Genomic DNA, 10879 nt, shown 5'->3' with positions numbered 1-10879 from the left:
CCACAAGATGATCATTCACTCCTCATGAAGTGTAAAAATCATCTCACCACCAGCTGGATAAAATGGACTACAGCAATGGCTCTCAAACTTTTTTTTTCGTGGACAACTTGAAAATTGATGGGGGTCTTGGCGGACCACTTAATGATCTTTCCAAATGTTGTTTGTACCATTAGCTAACTATTGTAAAGCACTTTGGATAAAAGCGCTATATAAAAAAACCTTAATAATAATTAACTTTTTTTGTTCTACAAATAAAAATACACAACTCATATTTTAATATCAGTCATCTGACCTTTCTAATGCGATGGATGTGCCCTCTCTCCCCGCCACAGCAGCACCCGGGCTGGGGTTGGGAAAAAGGAGGGGGTCTCTCCCCCACCACAGCAGGCACAGAGCTGAGGCTGGGAAGGAGGGCCATCTCTCCCCGGCAGCCACAGCCCTGGAGCTGGGGAAAGTCGCCTCTTTCTCTGGCTGCTGCAGCCCAGCACATCCAAAATTCCCCCCACTCCCTCTTCTCACCCCACTGCCCCCTCCCACCTACCCTCTATTCCCCCTCACAAGGCCACCACCTCATCTTCCATGTGTGTCTTCTCCAGGGTACAGGCACCTAATCTGTGGAGCCATGCCTGAGCACACCTTAGAGGGAACTATCTGCAGACCACCTGAATGGAGATCGCGGACCACAGTTTGAGAACCTCTGGACTACAGGGTTAAAGTCTAAAGATCAACTTGTACCAATATATTGGGTGAAATCCTGGCCCTGTTGAAGTCAATGGCAAAACTTCTATTGACTTCAGTGGGGCCAGGTTTTGACCCATTCTTTCTAATAAGCAACTTGCTTGGACTGGGCATTTGCCCCACTTTCCTCCAATGTAACGGTTCTTAGAATTATTTATTTTAAGTTTTTCTTTACTGCAAAGGATTGGAGTGCATAAATGTATTCTTTCAGCTAATTTCCCCAAACCATTTAAAATATCATTTCTACAATGGTGTTCTCAAAACTATTTAATTTATTTAGAATTTTATCTAAATAACGTATAAAAACAACTGCATTTTAACTTACTCTCACGGAGTGAACAAAACATTGCGAGGGAGATGGGTCTCCTAAACGTGACTTCAACATGCAGTTCAGCTTGTCCAGTTCAGCTAGCTGATCTTTCTAATTTAAACCAGAAAGACGTCTCTTGGTTATTGCTGAGGTCTGCATATAAAAGACGTGCAGTTTTCTGAAGGAATAGAAATGTGTGTACCTAAAGGTTGAAATAGTGACAGCCTTGCAAATCCTCTGTTTATCCAAAGGCTAGGTACAGTGCAGACAGCTACCGTATAAGCACAGGGTACCTCCATTACTCTGCCAATGACAATATTTCGGGCAGACTAGTAATGCAGTTCCCATGTCAGCTCGACACACAAATATAGCCTGCTGACTGAGCCAAACTGGGTGAGACAGACAACCACCAGTGAGGAACCTTCTCTATCTAAAAAAAACGAGGAGTACTTGTGGCACCTTAGAGACTAACAAATTTATTTGGGCATAAGCTTTCATGGGCATAAGCCTTCATTGGATGCATGCAGTGGAAAATACAGTAGGAAGATATATATACACAGAGAACATGAAAAAATGGGTGTTGCCATACCAACTGTAATGAGACTAAGCAATTAAAGTGGGCTATTATCAGCAGGAGAAAAAAAACTTTTGTAGCGATAATCAGGATGGCCCATTTCAAACAGTTGACAAGAAGGTGTGAGTAACAGTAGGGGGAAAATTAACATGGGTCATTACACAAAGTAAAAACTATTTCCTCATGCTAATTTTCCCCCTACTGTTACTCACACCTTCTTGTCAAATGTTTGAAATGGGCCATCCTGATTATCACTGCAAAAGTTTTTTTTTCTCCTGCTGATAATAGCCCACCTTAATTGCTTAGTCTCGTTACAGTTGGTATGGCAACACCCATTTTTTCATGTTCTCTGTGTGTATATATATATCTTCCTACTGTATTTTCCACTGCATGCATCCAAAGAAGTAGGTTTTAGCCCATGAAAGCATCTGCCCAAATACATTTTAGTCTCTAAGGTGCCACAAGTACTCCCCTTTTTCGTTTTTGTTTGCTGATACAGACTAACACGGCTACCACTCTGAAACTTCTCTCTTTAAGAAATCAGTTCCCTAGAGGACTGCTAATTTTATACCTCCAATCCTCCTTTTTTTCCTAAAGAGAGCTGTGTAAACTATCCAAAATAAAATAAAGTTTCTGTCATGGGTATGAGTTTGATTTCTTTTACTTAGATGAAAACAGAGGATCTAATGCAGCTTTTCCCCTGTAAAATGTTGCTACTTTGATATAGAGTCTGGGGAAGAAGAGCATCGTCAAGGAATCTTGGAGCAGATTCTCTGCTCTGTTTCAGTGGGAAGAAGCTGGAATCTGGCTGCAGCTGCTAGTTTGAAGGAAACTCTCCAATGGCATAAAGCCAGCAAAGCTGGCTCTTCTCCAACTGTACACCCTGACAAAGAGGTGTTCTGGGAGAGGGAAGAAGTGGACTGGTATATGGCCCATCTCAGCTGTTCTACCTTATGTTGGGGCCAAAGCAGCTTCAGAATCATGGAGTCAAAACTGGGTCCCAGTCAGCCCTCTTCCCTGAGCCAAGAATCTGGCCCTGGGTAGTCTGGGATAGCTGTACTACCCCTTTCCAGCTATCAGGGGATTTCACATGCAGGGCTGGAAGGTATTAATAGATATCTCCTTAATTTGAAGAGGTCCTAAAAACGGATGGCTAGATTTCAGACAGTTGTATTTTTGAGCCTCACAAGTCTACAGACACACAGCCCATAGCTTTAGATCATAACCTTCTCTGAAAAACAACTGTCTTATTTTAAGTATCATACTCAGCATATGACCAAAATACTCTGAGCCTGATTCTGATCTCACTTGAATAGCTTTTACACTGGTGTAAGATAACTTACTATAGTGGAGTTACACCTGATTGACACTGGTGTGAGTGCAGAATTAGATCCTCCATTATATCCGTGCTATTTATGCTATATCTGGATTACAGGCAAATTGGCACATGTACAGAGAAATATGAATATCTCAGCATCCTTCAATGCCAACTACAAAAATGATGCAATATAGTCATTTTCCCAATGCAACATATCATATAATATGACATTCCCCATTATACTATCGTAACTGAAATGTACTTCAGCCCAATGGAAAATATTCCTAAAAATAGCTCTGACGTTTCTGGGCAAAAGGAGTAGTATTCGACATTTCCTTGAAAATGTTCCCACCTGGCTCTGCTGGAACAGCAGCACAAGGGTTCTGTGCCAGGAAGCTCTCTGGTAAGGAACTTTCTCTTCAATATTGCCCTGCTTTCCCAAAACCACTGTGAACAGGGCTCGCAACGATTCTTTAAAATACTGGACATGAAAGTTATATTAAATTGTTTAAGTGCTCCACTGTACAGCATTATATCAGGAGCGTTCTGCTGCTCAAGCAACTTTATACCGTAAAGTATTATAATAGTATGCTATTCTAGTAGTGATCATTTTGGAAATACAACACAAAAGATTGTCACATGAGACCCACCTAAATCACATCACTGAAAATAAACACCACTTCTGATTTTGCTAAGACGTTTTATAGCATATTAACAAAGAAATACTACCGCTGCCTTTCAGGTTCACCCATAGCACTGCTTCTGAGCTTAAGAGCACTGGATGTGTTACAGTTACAAATGACTTTGGCAGCATGCTAATTTGTAAATGCATATTTGCAAACTTCAAGTGCTCTTAGTCAGCCCTGACATACACCCTCAATAACTCATAGAATTTTGCATAATTGAAAGACAGAAGGGTGGGGGGAGGTCTAGTTAGCTCTTCCCTTGAATGTGTGTGGAAATTCCAGTCAGCCACCTGTCAAATAAGATAGGGGCGAATCCTGCCTGCCCATCCACCCAGTGGCTTCAGAAGGTCCTGAACTTAGAAGAACCAATGTGGCCCTGCTTGCAGGGGGCCCCTGGGAGGTACTATGTGGAAAAGATAATACTGCTGAGGCTGTTTGATATATTCTGACTGACTTCCACAGGCCGGGAAAGAATATAATATGCAGGTTCTACTCTCTCTTCCCCTACTGTGCCCATTATCTACACATGGTCCCCATTACCACAGTATCCGAGCACCTCAAAATTTTCAATGCATCCATCCACACAACAGCCCTGTAAGGTATGGTCTCAGTCTGTTACTCCTTCATGGAAATGGAGCCCCTCAGCCCATCTACTTACCCCCAGGACTATGCTGATCCCCAAGACACCCCAGTAACATAAACACACCCTCTACCTGAATCCCACTAAAGGTGTGAGACTTCTGGATTACTCTCTCAGGGGCTACATGGCAAGAGTGGTATATAGCTAGGTCCCTACCAAATTCACGGTCCATTTGGTAAATTTCATGGTCATAGGATTTTAAAAATCTTAAATTTCATGGTTTCAGATATTTAAATCTGAAATTTCATGCTGTTGTAACTGTGAGGAAATGGGGGGGGTCACAAGGCTATTGAATGGTGGGGTCACAATATTGCTATCCTTACTTCTGCGCTGCTGCTGGTGGCAACACTGCCTTCAGAGCTGGGCTCCCAGCCAGCAGACACAGAGCTTCCTGCAGCTGGGAGAGGTTCACTGAGATGGGTCTGACCCAGCTCCGGGACCAGCCCATGTTGGAAAGAGGAAGTCCCGTACCTGCCTGGCCAGGACTAGCTGCTGGAGCCTGGTGCACGATAGGAACCACCGGCCAGGACAAACCCAGCCCTGCCCCTCCCTGACTGTGGGCCCAGCACTCAGGGTTAAAGGGGCCTTGGGATGGCTCTGCGTATGTGGGGGGATGACCATGGCACCACCTTGACCATGACGCCCTGGGTGGTCACCCACAGCACCCACCCAGAAGGACAGCCCTGCTCCCCCGAAAGTGCCAACTTCCCGCCCATACCATACCATGCCATTCCCATTTCTGCTTTACTACTGGCAGTGGTTCTCCTTCAAAGCTGGGCACCTGCACAGCAGCTGCCACTCTCTGGTCATCTAGCTCTGAAGGCCATGCAGAAGTAAGGGTGGCAATACCAGGACCCCCCTACAATAGCCAGATTTCACTGGGGAGACTAGATTTCATGGTCCGTGGTGCATCTTTCATGGCTGAGAATTTGGTAGGGCCCTATATATAACACAAAAACGCTTGGCACGGGATTTGCACTGTGATCTTTTACTTAACAGATAAAGAACAAGAAAGTACAGTGTCACGCTGTCTGGAGTGGCTCACGACCACGAGTGCCTGCCTCAGGGCAGATTGTCAGAAAACAGGGCAGACACCCTAAGCTGGTGGTGTGATCTATAATTAGATTTCACCAAGCCAGTGACAAATGTGAACTCCTTGATCAGTGCACCAGTCTTATCATGGAGTCACAGACAGTCCCCTAAGACTCTCCAATCTATTTTACCACCCAGACAAACTGGACTTTGTGATAAAAAAATCACTTAAACCAAAAATCACAACATCACATTGCTCCCAGTCCCAAGAGACCAGTCACTTACCCCAGATCAATTGACACTTTAAATCTTGCAAAGACAATGCTGGCAGCCAATTCAATAGTAAACTAACTAAAGGTTTATTAGCTAAGAAAATGAAGCGAGAGTTATTGAGAGGTTAAAGCAGGTAAAATATATGTACAGGTGAATCACAGTTTGTAGTTCCGAATGTGGCAGTGATTTAATAAACTGCCAGTTTCCCAAAAGTATTTTCAGGGTTCCCAGATTGTCTGTCTCCACTTTGCATCTGGTACACTTCCATGTAAGAGTCCAAGGTGCTCCATTTGAACGGATGGTCGTTAAAGTTTAACAACCATCTACTGTCTACCTGTACCCACTGGAATTTCAGTCTAACATGGAGGTAAAAAAAGACACCAGGAAGTTGGGTTACCAAAGGTCCAGATTTTATAGGGACAGTCCTGCAATTTGGGGCTTGTGCTGATTCCTTTTCCAGTTTTGATAGTTGGAATATAAAATATGAAATGACTTGCATGGGATTAATGCTAAAAGTTTCAATTTTTATGATACACAATATTTTTAGATTATATTTCTAGCTCACAATGCTAAAGACACAAGAAGAATTACAAAATGTTAATCTTAAAATATATTTCTTGTTGTATACAAATCCCTAGTATTGTACATTAACTTAGGGAGAACTGGAAACACAACAATATACATTTATACAGAATTTCACTTTATTCTTTAAAAACAAGTTTGTCTGCTTGGTTCTAGACAATAAGCATCAAAGAAACTTAATGACTATAGAATGCATAGTTAGGCCCAATGGAAAACTGCAGACCCATATAAATAAAAAATCTACTACATAGCTTAGCTGAAAACCAACTACACAAAAGTGTGAGGTATTCCTCCACTTTATGCCCTTGCATATAGTCCACCATATGGAGGGACAATTCCCCTTTACAGAGCCTAACTCACTATTTACCTGGAAAACTTGAAAATATTAATGGAAAAATCTTTGTTTTAAACTGGTTTTCCAAGCTGTTTTCTTACAACCACATCTTTCCCAAGTTCCTATGTATTCAAAATCTTTTAATAAGAAATTGGATCAAGAACTAGAAATCACACTTTTTCTTACTGCAAAACCAGCCATTTCTGTTTAATAGACAGAAGCATAACTAGGCAGGAAGGGCTACATATAAAACATTTAGTGAAAGGAGAGAGAGACCAGGTATTCACTTCTTCACACTGCACTTGGAATTTTTGTGGAATTCTCTTTAAAAGACTGATATGAAATCAAATAATTAGCTGAAACTGCTGTTAACCCTTCATGACCATTCATTAATTTGAAAAACTGAAATACTGTATAGATTTGCTGAATCATAATGAAATAAGTTGGCTAAGGAATTCTGACATGTTATAGTACCATGTGTTGCGCACTGTTACGCATTTGTGGACCATGTTACGCTAAGTTATTACTTACAGTACATTAGTGGCCAATGGCCCCTGTTATGCTCAGACCGCCTTTATGCTAGGTGCTGTACAAAGAGAGTTAGACACATTCCCTGCCCTGAAGAGCTCTTCAGGGCAACAGTTCTGCACAGTCTTAAGGGACATAATTCAACAAGCCCCACTGACCTCAGTGGGGATCCATACAGATGCCAGGGTCCATCTGTATAGAAGACTTTGAGAATCTGAGCCTAAATCTCCTAAATCATACAATTGATGTCAAAGCTAAACATCACTTTGCACTAAATATATGATTGTTTTTATCCATCTTTTGTCCATAGTCTCACACTTAGATTGTGAGCTCTCTGAGCAGGGACTCTTTATGTTTGTACAGTACTTAGGGCCCATTATGGGTTCCTTGCCTCTAGGTGCTAGGTAATATAAATAATTAAAATAAAATAATAATAATAATAATAATAATTAATAATATCCCTTCTGTATTTCACCCTCCAAACATATGTAGGTTCTTCTACAAAACACCAATGAAATAAAGTCAAACAGAAATGTTTGGATTCCAAGAACAGAAATAATTCATGAAGAAAATTACTTTAGCAGGCAAAATTCAAACAGTAACATGTTGGATGATTATAATTTCTATTAACCGGGCAAGGAACTGAACTAATAAAAGCCCATATGAGCTAATTCAGTAAAATTTTTACCTGATTATTTTTTAAATTCCTTGCTTCAAAGATAAGGAAAATTCATGCTGATTTGGAAAGGTCCACCAACAGAATTTTCATATTATTACTATTTACAAAATCAAGAACATAGGTTGGTTTTACATTTTTTAATGAAGGGTTTATAATTAGGTGGAAGATGGGTGCATTTTCCCAAGTGCATTGACCCTCTTCTTTCCATCAAAAGGCATTTCCTGTTGAGGAAATTCTTTAAGCAGCACTATCTGGTTTCTTGGTGAACATGACAGAACAGTGTTAGCAGCTTTAGAGTTACCTCTGGTTTGTTCTGTGGTTAAGATGTTGATGGACTGTCTGGGCTTAGGTTGGCCACCCATCTAGTTTTGGACTTGAATACCCAGTTTTGTGGGGGACTTTCTGTCCTAGTGTTTTTGAAGCTATGCTTGATTTTCACTGCCCTCCTGTCATGCTGATCTCTGAAGTTAAAATGTCAGCTCCACCTCTCATGTGCAGTTTGTGATGGTATAAAACAAATCAAGTAAAGGGAAGAAAAGGGAAACCTTTTAGATTTTTAGAGGACAGTGTAAACTGACTGTCAGAAAAAAAGAAAGTGTACAAATGCATTAGAAGCCTCACTAGGACACAAAATATAAAAATACCAAGGCAGGCAGTCGACCCCCTCATGATTTTTGGCTTCTAAGAAACACCCTTTTAGTGTTCATTTTGAAATGAAACCCAAACACGGCTCCTACATACACGACAATATCAATTTGCACAATAGGATCAGTCTGTACAGTTGGTTAATTTCTTTTTTAATTCTACAAAATAAAATCACTTTAATCACTTTATTTTGTGGATACTCACAGACTGTATTCTTTAAATAGGGATATTTGTCTGGGTATTAACATTTTCTTACATAATTTCTTACATTACAAGTACCTATTTTTCCTTAACTCAGATTTAGGAGACATCTAACTACAGTAGAATCTCAGAGTTACGAACACCAGAGTTACAGACTGAACAGTCAATCAATCACCTCCTTTGGAACTGGAAGTACGCAATCAAGCAGCAGCAGAGACAAAAAAAGGGGGGGGGAATACAGTACAGCACTGTGTTAAAAGTAAACTACTAAAAAATAAAGGAAAAGCAGCATTTTTCTTCTTCATAGTAAAGTTTTAAAGCTGTATTCAGTCAATGTTCATTTGTAAACTTTTGAAAGAACAACTATAACATTTTGTTTAGAGTTACAAACATTTCAGAGTTACGAAAAACTTCCATTTCTGGGGAGGTGTTTTAACTCTGAGGTTCTACTGTAAACACAATTTGGGAAAAACATTTAGGTATGTCTGATTTTTTCATTATTATTCCACTCCTAATTCCAACTCCTGTTTTTTTTTTTTTAATGTAGAAGACAACAAGAAGAAAAACTTATTTTTTAAATTAAACACGGGGCCAAAAACTTCAGCTAGTGTAAGTTTCTGATTTACACCAGCTGTGAGTCTGGTTCAAAGTATTTACAATGGGGGTGTGCAGACTTTACAATGCCTGCTAATAGCATTAAGGCCTCAAGCCTGCAAATTTATGCACATGCTTTATTTTACACGGTCTCAGTAATCCCCACTGAGGGCAATGGAATTATTCACACGGGCACTCTCCACTCTCTTTGGAAGCAGCTTTGATGAAGTGTAAAGAGGGGCTGCAGAGAGCCCATTACAGCTCCCTGATTCAAGGCTGCTGGCCTTGCCACAAGCAGAGGATCAGGTATACCTGACCAGGTCACGCCATACCCGATGGACACCCTGTCACACTGCTTCTCTCCTTTACCCCAAGGGTGTGGAGGGTTGACGGGGACAGTAGTTGGTAGGAATGTCTCTGCCATCTTTACACCAGTGGAGAATTCTCCTGCACAGAGGGAAATATCCACTGGGCTTACCTGGATGCTTTAAAGCCACTTTGCGATGTTTATGTGGCATAAAACAGCCTCAGTGGACCAGAGAATCCAGCCAACAGTGGTAAAATCAACTTAGCATGTGCCTAAATCCTTAAAAGACTGGTCATTGGTTTGAACTGTTTCTTTAATCTGTTTAGGGCCAGAATCTGGTATACTCAGGTACATGTAATAATACCTTACTCTAGTGGGTTGCTCCTAGAATAAGGTACCCTTTGATATGAGTAACAATATCAGAATCTGGTTGTTATACAGGCTAGTGAAACAGAGAGTCCAGCTGGTAGGCAGAAGCAGCCAAAGCAGGGACTGCTGCACTGGAAGAGAGGGTAAAATGGGACCCAGCCAGCCCACCCCTCCCCCCCCAACCCCCCACATTTAGGGTGGAGGGGGGGCAGGCTAGGATCTCTTTCTCACCCTGCCACAGGTCATAGGCCTTGGGGGTAAACTTCAGAGAGGAATCAGCCAGAGGCTCCAGCTGGTAGGAGCAGAAGCAGCCAAAGCAGGGGCCTTTGGACATTCAGAGAACTTTCTACAGTTTTGGCTGGACTTTCTCTGTCCTCTGACTGGCCGTTTACTCCAGCTCTCCCTTCTCTCCCTCTTCAGAGTCTTTTCACCTCAGTTTCACTCCACATTTGCCCCTCTTTTCCCTTGCCCTGATCAACCTCATGCCACATTTGTTTTCCATGTAGCTTATCTTCTCCTAATTAAACCCACGCTCCCGCTCCCACAAAAACCTGTGGTGCTAACATGCCCTTTGCTGCCCTCACATTGTTCCCTCAACTCATGTGCCCTCCTCCTCCCCCCCGCCCTGAGTCTGTGGTGTTGGCTATTCAAACTGTAAGGTCTTCAGGGCAGGGATCATCAACTACCGCGTTTGTATGGTGCCTAGCACAATGGAACATGATTATTATGATTAATAATAAATGCATGGCCTAATTTGGAGAGATTTCTTCATGAGGAAAAAAGCTGCTTCTGCTTGCTAGCCAGCTTTCTCTTACAGAACTGTCAGACTGTTCCCAAATCCAAACAATTGCCTGTGAACTTTTGGATTTTTATAAATAACCACGGTATGTGTAAAAGTACTGAATAATGGAATACATTGCTTTGCACTGGTAAGCATTACCCTCGAACCCGCTGATACCACCTCATGATTTATATAGCACCTACAGTCCTTCGCAAACAGGTGCTGATTTACAAAATTCGAACAAGAATAAAAACAACAAAAAACAACCCTGCACAGACAACCCACAAA

The sequence above is a fragment of the Lepidochelys kempii genome, chromosome 5, assembly GCF_965140285.1.
Source record: "Lepidochelys kempii isolate rLepKem1 chromosome 5, rLepKem1.hap1, whole genome shotgun sequence".
Classification (NCBI taxonomy): Eukaryota; Metazoa; Chordata; order Testudines; family Cheloniidae; genus Lepidochelys; species Lepidochelys kempii.
This window is presented reverse-complemented; position numbering follows the sequence as displayed.